Source organism: Chaetodon trifascialis, chromosome 8 (genome assembly GCF_039877785.1).
Source record: "Chaetodon trifascialis isolate fChaTrf1 chromosome 8, fChaTrf1.hap1, whole genome shotgun sequence".
Taxonomy (NCBI): Eukaryota; Metazoa; Chordata; class Actinopteri; order Chaetodontiformes; family Chaetodontidae; genus Chaetodon; species Chaetodon trifascialis.
The window spans coordinates 12,455,351-12,467,619 of record NC_092063.1 but is presented as its reverse complement, the minus strand read 5'-3'; the positions used below and the strand labels follow the sequence as shown (position 1 = coordinate 12,467,619).

At 41.6% G+C, this 12,269-nt stretch overlaps 1 protein-coding gene across 1 annotated transcript in view; it reads left to right on the top strand.

The window, feature by feature from the left end:
• Nucleotides 1-1,066: 1,066 nt before the first annotated feature.
• The window catches only part of camkvl (CaM kinase-like vesicle-associated, like), a 38,521-nt gene continuing 27,318 nt past the window's right edge, over nucleotides 1,067-12,269 (top strand). The window contains exon 1 of the mRNA XM_070969027.1: nucleotides 1,067-1,352. The gene's annotated coding sequence lies outside the window, so the exon portion shown is untranslated. The remainder of the gene's footprint in view (nucleotides 1,353-12,269) is intronic.

Sequence of the window (12,269 nt, the reverse complement as noted above, 5' to 3'; positions counted from 1 at the left end):
GTGTGTGTGTGTGTGTGTGTGTGTGTGTGTGTGTGTGTGTGTGTGTGTGTGTGTGAGAGAGAGAGAGAGAGAGAGAGAGAGAGAGAGAGAGAGAGAGAGAGAGAGAGAGAGAGCGAGAGATTGGAAGACTATTAGAACAGGAAAGAGATTCTGTTGCTTCATCAAACTCTCTCTCTCTCTCTCTCTCTCTCTCTCTCTCTCTCTCTCTCTCGCTGTCTCTCGTCTCACACACACAAACACACAGGCACATACAGTCCACTAACAAGCATGTGCACAGGCATGCAACCTCACAGACACAGAAACCCAGTAGTTAGTTCCTGCGTCATTACAGTAGCCATCTGTCAGCATGCAGGCACACATACACTGACTTGGCTGTGTGTATGCATCCGCCACACACACACACACACACACACACACACACAGGGCTGCATACATTGCAAATGCACAAGCATACACATTCAGCCAGGAGATATCTCGCCCTGGTGACCCGTTCTGTCCTGCTCACCCTGCTAGTGGTCTGATGGATTTTGCATAAAGGATTAGATTTACGTGGATCAATCCAGGAGGTGAAAGGTTTCCTCTCCCTCTCTCATTTCTCCTTCTTCCTCCTTTCCTCTAGACTTTCTCTCCATCCCTACCCACATGAATCTGCCTGTCTGTATCTGCCACAGACTAATGTCATTGTCCACCAGTGTGCTTCCAGTGTGTGAGATGAAATGATGAATGTTGAGGTATAATCCCAGGGTTTAATCTCGACCACTCCCAATCCGCTGCCCGCACACACCGGACAGCCGGAGCACCTCTTCTGACAGACACGCAGGCAGACAGTTTTGCTTTTAGCACAAAAAAACACATGCAGGGTTTGGAGGGGGGTGGAGGACACACATTTGGGCCTCAAGCAGCCGTTAATAATGATCTCACGTTATTCAAAGTTGCCCACCTGCTAGGCACAGAGAGAGAGAGAGAGAGAGAGAGAGAGAGAGAGAGAGAGAGAGAGAGAGAGAGAGAGAGAGAGAGAGAGAGAGAGAGAGAGAGAGATGAAAGATTATTTATTTCTCATGGGTGGGAGACAGTGAGTGAGAGTGAGTGAGTGAGTGGGAGGGAGGGCGGCAGTCAGAAACAAGCAAACTAATTCTCACCGAAGAACAGACAGCGCGAGCCACAGCGCGAGCCGCGGCTACTTCACCTCTCTGCACACCAACAAAGAAACGTTGTTAGCGGTTTATTGTTTTTTTATTTTTTCCTCTCGAATCCAGGTAGCCTACCAAGTCGGACCAGAGTTTCCATTTTGGATAAGGGGGTGGGGCGGCAAACACACGCACCCACACTTCTCCAAGCCGCGACAACTCAAGGTAAGGCAGGCGAAAAGCGTGGTGAATTAATTTCGCGTGAACAACTCGATTTTGATCCCCGCTGGCGATGGAAAGCAGTCGATAAAGAGATGAAAATAATGAAAAAAAAAATAAAAAATCAAGAGAGAGATGTTTTGTGCTGTGCCGCTTCTGCTGCTGATGATAATGAAGGTGATGCGCGCTGTGCGGACACCGCGCGTTAAGCAGCTGCGGTGAAAACCAACAACTGGCTCAGAGAAAGCAGGAAAAGTGTGTGGCTGCTCATCGTGCCAAAATGAAGTTAAACGAGATGCAGTCGGTTAGCCTATGGAACAACTGACTTGTTGAATTTTTGAGTGCTCCCAAATGACTGCGCCACTGAAAAACAAAGAAAGTCCGCTGTCATCAATGGAACATTGGAACGAACTTATTGTGCTTTGGTGTTTTTACCCTTATTGTAGCCCTAATAGTAATTGTTTAATATTCATATTGTAGTAGCCTATAACAGTGAAAAGATGGTTTTAAGATTGTACTCACTCTGTGAGCGGGGAGCAGGTTGAAAGCTTTCTAACATTTTCTGACGCTTTTAAGGCTCCTCATCAAAGAGAATAATTTTACAATTTCAGCTGCTCTGCTCAGAGTAATCATTTTGTACCATTGAGAAGCTCTCCCAACAGAAGTATTGGCTGTTTCTGTACTAGTTTGCAGTCATCTTTGAAGTGAAAGAAAAGCAAGGCGTTTACATTTTCCTCCTCACACCTTCTCCCTTCACTGTCTGTGTCTGTGAAGCTGCTATCTTTCCAGTTATTCACTTGTTAGTTATGCATTAAATAGTCCACAAGCATGGGCACACGTTACTTTTTCCATACTGGGTCAGTACATTGACTTCAGGCCTATGCTGAATCAAGGCTGGTGCTATTAGGTTTAAAGAGGGTATTTGAAATAACTGATAAAACACTGAGCTGCTTTGCTGTTAATGCATATGCTGAAGAATACAATTAGAGCATAGCGTTAGAGGTAGAGCAGTAGGAAAGTGGCAGAGGAGGTTTGAATAATTTTATATAAGCATATCATAATGGATTAAGTGTTTATAAGAGCCACAACACAGAGAGACTAAATGAAATGTCAATTTTCCAATGAAAGCAGAGTCCACCCCCTACTGGCCTCATTAACTTGCTTTATATGCGCTTGTGCAATTTGATAAACAAGGAGAGCAGAAGAGAGAAAACATCACAGAAAATCTAGTGGAGGCTACTACACTACTGCACCCCAGAGAGAGACTAAAGGAGGTTGCTGAACCAAGAAAGCGAACAAAGTGGCTGCGGAAAAGAGGCTGGGGATGACAAAAGGGGGGCAGGCGATAAAAAAAAAAATGTGAAAAAACATGGTTGCTCACATATTCATCTCATTTGACTTGTGAGAGCTGCTCTGTATTTCCCACCACGGTCACTTTTAGCCTTTGGATGGTGAAGAAAAGCTCACTGTGATTTTATGTAGGTGCCAAGAACCTTCAATCAGACAACATTTCAGGTGCTGTGTCTCTCACAGTTCACACCTGTCTGCTGAGCTGTCAGCTTCACAGTATGCACTGTCACATGACGGTTTCAACCAGATCTGTCCATCTGTGTGTTACCTGGATAACTATCTACCTCCATCTCCAACTACAAGTCTCTCTCGCTCTCCCCTGCCTCTTCGTAGCCACTGTCCTTTAAGCCAACCTGTAAGCTGCAGTATTTCATGTTTGAACTCATCCCTTGAGACCTCATTTAGAGTTTGTGGAAAGGCTGCAGCCTAAAGGACAAAAGGCTTTCAAATCATTTGTGTGCTTTTTCATTGCGTACTCTGTCCATGGCAAAAAAAGTAAATAAATAAATAATATATGCTATCCTTGGATTTCCCTGGACAAGTCAGATAACCGACAAGCTAGCACACAACGGACAAACAAACAAAGCTGGTTTCAGTGATATACTGCATGTGTGTGTTCAGGTGTGTGTGTGCATGGGCTCTATGTTGTGTAACTTACTTTTTTTGTGAGGATGCAGCTCAGGTTATAACCTTCATCTGCACAGTTAAGGCTGCTGCCATTTAAAAGTCTGGCATTCATTGGAGATTTTTAGCAGACTGACCTTTGATGTGCACTCAGTAGTCAGAAACATTTGGAGGATGAAGCATATCAGCTGGATTGTTGGACAACAGGATGGATGGATGGATGGATGGATGGATGGATGGATGGATGGATGGATGGATGGATGGATAGATAGATAGATAGATAGATAGATAGATAGATAGATAGATAGATAGATAGATAGATAGATAGATAGATAGATAGATAGATAGATAGATAGATAGATAGATTTTTTGGTTTTCGTACATGGGAGAGATCTGGGAGAGGCATCACATGATTATTTCTAAGTGTGTATTATCAGCAGATGTAAATGAAGACAGAAAGCATCCTAGCATTTTCTACATTAGAATAATTTAGAGGACAGGAAGCTGTGACGAAGGTATTCACCCTCTCGCGTCATTATACTGTTGAACAAGCTGAATCAATAGTAGGTTGTTCTGCTTTCTTGCTTCTCAGTTTTATGTAGTTTTAATTTACTAGTAGGGTGCATTTATTCAGTGAATAGGAAAATGCTGACACGGTTTTCAGGTCATGTAATCAAAGATCTATAAGTGCCTGTTTTTTTATATACATGTTCACATTTCTATGGTATGAACTCAATTAAATGGAAGAGGGAGTTTGACTGCTTACACCAGCCTCTCAGTATGACTTCTATCGATTAACAGTTCATCAAGGGTGATGAATGTAGTTATTACACCACTGATCCAATACAAATCGGTTTCAAGTAATGCCTTGAAAATGGAGCAGCGGAAGAAAGGATGAGGATGGAAGGGACGAGTGATGCTCATGTTTACAGTAACATTGCTGGTATTGATCAGCCCACATATTTCTCTGAGCTGACTCACCACAGTCTGAATTGAGAGGTTGAGGGAAATGTAGGAATGCAGGAAAACCTGAAATATAAAAAACTGTGATATTGCGTATTGATTGCCAAATGAAAATTGGTAAGTTCTTGGAAGAAAGAGCACAGCATGGCCGGCCCAGGCCTGCTGGATAAAGGCCATTTTTACAGATTATGATTTCATCAATAGGAAACCTAATACCAGGTTTGTGTAGCTGCTGGTGCAATGCGTCCATCAATATCCCATTATATTATAATGGTATATCATAATAGCTGATAACAGTGGATGTAGTTAATGGCCTCTGATTCTTGTCTGGTTGAATGTGAATGTTTCCTGCTCAGATAATGCTGCTGAGGCACAGGGAGCAGAATCCCAGTCTTTGCTGCAATCTGCACCACCACCACAGCAGCCAAGTTAGGTTACAGATGGTGGTTGTAAGAGATTAAGAGGTGCATCAATCCATCAACATCACTTTTCAAACCCTATGTGTAATGTAAAACAGCAGTCGCTCCCTGCCACCTGATTTGGTGGCCGGTAATGACCCTTATGTGTCCCAGAGGCTTGGAGATAATGCTGTTGTTGAGGATTGAGCAACATTGGCCAAGCTGGAAAAAGCAGTGGTTAGACAGTGTAGCCGGCAGTGCCAGAGTAGAAAATCAAACGCTCCTTGCTTTTTTCTGCACACATGCCACCTATGTTACATAAGGATGAGCTTCAGGATAAACTGCACACACAACATATGTTTGTTTATTTTTTCCCTTAACTGAGTTTGGTGCCAGAGGTTTCTCATGTCCTGCCCTTCTTGCTCATCTTCTGCCTTCTTGCTCTCACACTCTCCCACCTCATCTGCTGCCTCGCTCATCCAGCTGAGCCTTCTGTCCCCTACTGAACCCCTACAGTGCCTTCTGTATCTATCAATCCATCCATCTGTCCATAGTGTGTAATCTTGATATGATCCATGAGAATTATGGATCACATCATATTTCATATTTTCATCAAAAAGGAGCAGTCAGGAAAATATGATAACTGCCATACAGCAACATCAGCGAATGTACGTGTTGCATTTAACTTTTTCAAGCATAGAGCTCATTAATGCAATAATTTGGAGATAAGACCTGTTTATGCATTCATGTTAAATGTGTCACTGACTCAGTTGAGGTAGCACCACACCAAGAGTAACAAGAGTAAGAGCTGAAGTTAGCATCTCTAACATTCAAAGTTTTATGTATCTCAATCACCTCCCCAATATATTATTATAGTGCATTGTGCAAAACGAAAAAGCCATTTCGTACTCTCGTTTTTCATGAGATTGCTGTGTGTGATATAATTGACCAGATGATCATTATATCAGAAGGATGTTTCAAATGACTTGAATAAACATAATGAACGGCCTGGAAAATGAACATGCATCTATTTAGACATTTAGTTAAATTCAATAATACTATTCAATAACTCCCACTACAGAAGCCTGGAAGAGTAATTTATAAAAATGTTTTCCAAGTGCATGATGTTGCCAAAAGAAACTTTTACTATCTATCATCTCGGACACTGAAGTAATGATTAAGACATAAGCAAATGAAAACACTGGAGAGCAGTAGCAGAGCTAGCCTATAGAAGGTACATGGAGACATTTCTGGACAATACCTGGATTGTAACAGAAATACTAGCTATCATTTCCAGCCACAGCAAAAAGAAAGACATAGCCTACTGCTCTGTTTTTCTTTGCGGCAGCCTTACCTTGCATTCAATCACATTGTCAGCAATTAGATGATAACAGTTTAGCTCGTGGAAGCTAGCAGTTGTAGCTGAAAGAAACAATTAATAACCCAGCTTGTCACCAACATTAGGCAATTGACTGCTGGGTAAGTGTTTTGGTAGCTGTTTTAATATTCTTTTTTAATCGAATTGCTAGTAATTAATTGTAGGACTAAGTAGCAAGCTGCTAATCTACAGTGTGTAATTAGCAGAGCTAACATAGCAGCTTCAATATCTAATGTTTAGCTCGACCTTCAGCTACACAAAAGTGTAGGCTTAGCCATTGTATAGATGTAATTAGAGGCTATACAATATTGTGTTGTACATGTGTAAGCCAGACTCTTACTGGTTGTTGAACTTTCCCAGCATTACATAAAACAATATTACAGCCAAAGCTACAAAAACTGCAAAGCATTTAAAATGGCAGGAATCCCACGGTGAGGTCACTGCCAAAATTTCATCCACTGATCCTTGGGCCAGGGATCTGTTCACCAAATTTCCAGCCAAATTCACTTGTAACTTTTTGAAATATTTTGCAGACAGAGAGACAAAGATGGGAGAGCACATGCACCAACCAACTTCACTGGCAGAGGTAACAAAAGAACCTCAGCATGTGTTAGCCTACTACACCAACACACAGAGACATGAGCAGCTCTCTCACACACACACAAACACACTCACAAATGTGTTTTTTTACTTGTACTATTACAGTGGGACAATAAATACCAGAGCCAACTGTAGAGATACCACAAAACTACAAACTCTGATTAAAGCAATGAATCAAATTCTACCAATGAGAGCAACATGTACCAACACAACACAGCCAGGGAGGTATTAAACCCATGAAATCCTCATGAAATCTACATCAGCACAGCTCAGCATCAGGCCAGGATAAGATGGGTCATCACAAAGCGTTGCATACACATGGGTACACGCTCACATAAATGCAACCACAATTTACTGTAATGTAAAGTGAGATGTGTTGAGACTCACAGCATTGGGATGCTGTGTAAAATATGGGTAAAAACAGAATGCAATCATTAGTACATGAACTGTGCAGGAAGTGTCCACGAGCCCATGTAGTAATATGGTTTAAACATACATGTGTTGCACAAAGTGGCGAACCTTGCTTGTGAACAATTAAGCCTATTGAGGATGCCCCTTTCACACCCATTCATGATACTATCACCTGTTACCAATGAACCTGTTTACCTGTGGATTAGCAAACGATCACATTCAGTTTTATTTATGTTTTACAGAGCATCCTAGCTTTTGCTGGGGTTGTATTAAGAAAATCTGTTAGGTTTCCAATCATTGCTATGCAAATTAATGTTTTATTTTCAAGGGAGTGAATGGAGAAAGCAAATGTCAGTGAAATCCCCACGATATTGTATATATTATTCTACCCCCTTGAAAGGTTGTAGCACATAAATAACACATTGAAAAGACTTGTTTCCAATTTATCGTGTGGTTCTGCATTCACATATGTAGCTTCATTTTACATTCATGAAGTATATTTCTCCCCAGCTGATAGCAGCATGTCTAATTTACACTGAATCTCAGCGTTTCAAAAGTTCACTTAAAATTACCTTGACAGCTGGATAAGAAAACATTGTTATTGATTGCTGACCTTTGCTCAATAGTGTCTGACTTCTGCTCTAAAACCTACAGAGCAGAAGAGTTGAAAAGACGGGAAAGAGATTCTTCCAAAAGCCGGAAGAGGCTATGGAGAAAGCTTAATTGTACGGATAAAAAATGTTTTTTTGTGTGCTTTGTTGTAGGGTACCGAATTAACCAGTAATTAAGTATTCCCTGAAAGTAGTCTAAATATGTGGAAGAAAAAAACAATGAATTACTAATGAGTTATCCATGACTTATCTCCGTGGCTCTCTGCTGTTCAAGGCAGGAGACAGAGAGAGCGGAAGTGACAAAGAATCATGGAGGGGATAGAAAGAACTGATAGATTAGAGGGGAAAAGAGCAATGGAGATCGAGAGACTTCATTAAAGTTGTATTCATTACCAGAGCTGTATATGTCTTCTCTGTCTCCATGTCCTCATCTGTCATTTCTCCATCTCCTCTTTTTCTCCTTCTCCTTCCCTTTTTTCCGTTTCAGCTTCATCTCTTAGAGTCTCTGTCTCTTTCTGTCACCTTTCCTTTTCCTCTCAGACCATCTCTCACTTCCCTGTGCCCCTGTCTGTCATCTTTTTCCACCTCTCCTATTTATCTCTGTCATTAGACTGTTGTGTGAAGGACTGCAGTGGCCTTTTGTGAGACAGGGAGTAGAAACACAGAGAGAGGAGACAGTGAAAGCATCCTGACGTAGTTTTCCTTGCTCAAAATAGCCCTCTGAAGGCACAGCACCTTACACTACCATACTCCACCTGGCTCAAGTTCACATCATCTGAGTCCACTCACCTGTTTTGGGGGGTTTTTCCTCATGCTGGTCCAGACTGAACAGAGCTAAACTCAGGACAGTAGCCATGCTTACTCACCGTTTCTTTGAGTTCAGCAACAAATTAAAAACTGGGCTAGAATCTGGGCCAGCATACAGGAGCTAGGACACAGATCAGAAAATGACATAAAAGGTACAAATGACACCCAAAAAATACTATTTACACAACTGAATCTATTCCTGTTTACTATTACGCTGATGAAGGTAAAAAATAGCAGGACAAAAGTAATTATAACTTAAGTATCAAGGCTGTCGTTATGAGTAGCAGTCAGTTATTGCTTGCTTGGTATATTTGTCATTGGGATTTATGATTTGTTCTTCCTCCACCAGCCCCGGCTACATCACCCCTTACGTAACACCCCAAGCTGTTATAAAGATGGATCCAACAAGCCAGTGCTTTATCAGTCCTTCAACTGTGGCTCCCCATCCAATCATAACGATGGCTGCCAAAACTACTACCTCTCATCTTCTTGTAGCCGTTCCCCTGAATAGCGATATACTGTAGCTAAGGCAAGCTAAGGACAGCTGCAGCACGACACTTTTTAATTGAAAACAATTATGGTGGAGACTTTGCACCAGAGGGAATGGTTAGTGTAGAGGGAGACAGATACAGGCAATTAAACATACTGGGAAAATGAGGTACATTTGCAATGCATTTTTCATTCTACTAGCACGGAAGCGAGTGTCTCGGCTTCTTCCACTTTGGTTGAATGTATGGATGGTTGAAGAGATGAATATACTCTTTGCTTTTGTGATGCTGCTTCAAGAAGCAAAGACAGAAATAGGAATCAGGAAGAGTTTCTAGGCTGTTGAGAGTTCAGCAGCTGAAACTCCCTGCCCGCTCTATAGCAAAGACAACCACAGAGAGGAGATACGAGGGTGGGGAGGAGAAAAAGAGGTCGGAACTGATCCGGATTTATTGGCTCAGCTGGTCATAAAGGAGGCTTTATCCTCACATTGCATTATGCAAGCCAAGATCTCTGCTAGCTACAGGTGAACGATGACTGCTGCAGACTAGTCTCTCTGTCTCTCTCTCATCTTCCTCCTCCCTCCTTCCTCTCTGCGTGTTACTCCCTTGCTCAGGATGGATGAGTTTAATACCAAGGTGGTTAGAGACAAAGGCAGATTTCCTCACTGCACTGAAGCGCATTCTTTGCTCTGTCTGACTCGTAGAATAAAAATCAAGCCTCTCCTCCCCTGATCTCACCACATCGGCTCCATTCTTCACCTTTTAGTCTTTGCCTTCTCTTTATTTCCCATCTGCTCCTCCCTGCTCTCTTCTACTTCTGTCTTTCTCACTCTGTACCATTAGGCATCCCATTGACTGCTTAAATGCATCTAGCCATCTCTGAGAGACAACCAGGTTTTGAAAGGTATTGACGCTAGTAGGTGTGCTGAGCCTTACTGACTTTCACTCAGTCCTTCACTTTCAGCCAGATGCTTGGACATACAGTACCGTCCCAGCCTTGGCACATCAGGTGGGATGTAAGAATGCTTCCAAGACAAACAATGTGATCATTTCTGAAAATCCCCTTTTGTGAAAATACCAAAATAGAACTACCATCTGGTGCATCACGAAGCACAAACTCATAAGTTTACAGTTTCATTGACGACAAATCAGTAACATTCAACTCAAGCTCTTATTCCAGTAAAATTGTCCTTTGTAATTGATATATGCACATGTTCAAACACTAGTAGTTGGATAATTGAATATGTCAGCATGCTTGATGGATTATCCGCTCAGTAAATTCAAAACCCTCAGAAATAGTGACAGGTGGTCTATATACTTGCCTCTGACGAGACGTGGTACTGAGAAGCTGCGAAACAAGTGTCATTTAGGGAACAGGATTATGTGGGGTTGGAGGAGATAACTGTTCCAGTCTACCACGTCAAAAAAAGAGCCAAAAGCAATAGCAAGAAAAAAAAATGGTGAGAAAAGCAGCTAAATAGGAGAAAAGCTAGAGCATGCTCTGCCTTTGCTCTGACCTGGTTCCAGTTAATCCGCCTACTTTACACGATGAACATTACCTCCACACTGTATTTATAGAGCCTTTTGGTGTGTGTTTGTGTGTGTAAACCGGTGTGTATATGAATGTGATTTTTTTTTGTGTGGCTATGATTGTAGAGTAAATGCAGTTAGTCCATGTCACATAGGGCCAGGGGGTCCGATAGGACAGTTTGAGGACATAAACGACCCATGTTTAAACCCCTGTTTGCAACAAGCGGTAATCCGTCGGGCTGGATGTTGGAGCCATTGTGGAAGCACCATAGAATACGGCTCCTCTGATAGTTACTTAGAGACGCTCTAAACTGAAATTACTTAGAAAATCCTCAACTTCTTTCTGGAAACACAATGTCAGTAATTTACTGCACACTATGTCAATATGTCATTAGTGTTTACAAAATATATTAAGCTTTAAAGCGAGGGGATGCTTCGGGACATTTTGCTGTGTGACATTCAGAAAAGTGTGCCAATCACATACTTACACATGCCTGGTGGATTACTTTGTAAAGTGAACGGAGTATTTCTACTGTTTAATTTGCAATCTTTGCAACAAAAAGCTAACTTTTGTGAATTAGCTCTAAAAACACCACTGTACCATTGTACCAATGTACAGCCTTACTGAGCCGCTAACATGGCCAGTCTTGTTCAAACTGGAACCAAGAAAAGACTCCCTAACCCAAACTAGGTCCCAAAACTGAACAGTGAAAACATCAATTGTGCTTTACTAGCCAAAGAATGGATGTTGTGGAGAAAACAAATTAAACATATTGACGGTAAACAGTTTGTAGATATTAAATATAAATGTGGTACAGTGGTACTTTGAGCTAAATGCTAACATCAGCCAGCTAACATTTGTGAATTAGTAGTAAACACAAAGTACAGCTGAGACTGTTGAGAATGCCATTAGTTTTGCAGGTATTTAAGTATTGGAGAAATTGAAATTTTGACCTGATGGTAACACTAGATAAAAAAAACTGATCAACAAAGTTGTTCCAATTTGCCCCGAGGTGGACATGAATGTGTGCACCAAACTTCATGGCAATCCATCCAATAGAATTCAAGACATTTCACTCAAAACCAGAGTTATCTCCCTGTGACAGCTGTGCGCAATGTCAGTAACTGAAAGAAAGTACTTCCCTGCATTTAGCAAAGCCAATCAGTAGTATATAAATCCAGTTGCCCAGTTTCTGAATTAACATCTTTTTTTTTTTTTTGCTTGTGGACCTGGAAGCCCAAGCCCCATGGACACTGAACTGTAACATATGCACTATTGATTCCCAAAGGAGCCAGTTAAAATAAAATTTCCATTTCATGACCAGAAATTCAGCTTATTATTATTTGATAACCAGAGACTGCTTTCTCCTCTACTAAAATAGTATCCCAGTAGCAAATTCTACATAAGCTCACCTCCAGCAAGCTCCACAGGTATACTGGATGCTATAAGGTGTGAGCAGTATACCCACACACTGTTTAAAAATAGAGAGGGCCTTGACAGTCCTACACGAATCTTCACAGCACAGACCTTTCTGTTGAAATGGTCTCTAGCCTTATGACTCTTATCCAAAACTTCAATCGCTACTCCTTTCTCCTCCTCTTCTCTGCTCCTCCTCCCTTCTCTTCCTCCAGGGAGGGGATTTTGCTTCTATAAGTCTTCTATCACACTGAATATTTCACAAAAGCCCTTTTTTCTCTGAGCACACATACACACATCGCCGACTTTCTCACGGAAGTGTTCTCACTTTCATTCCCTCACGCTC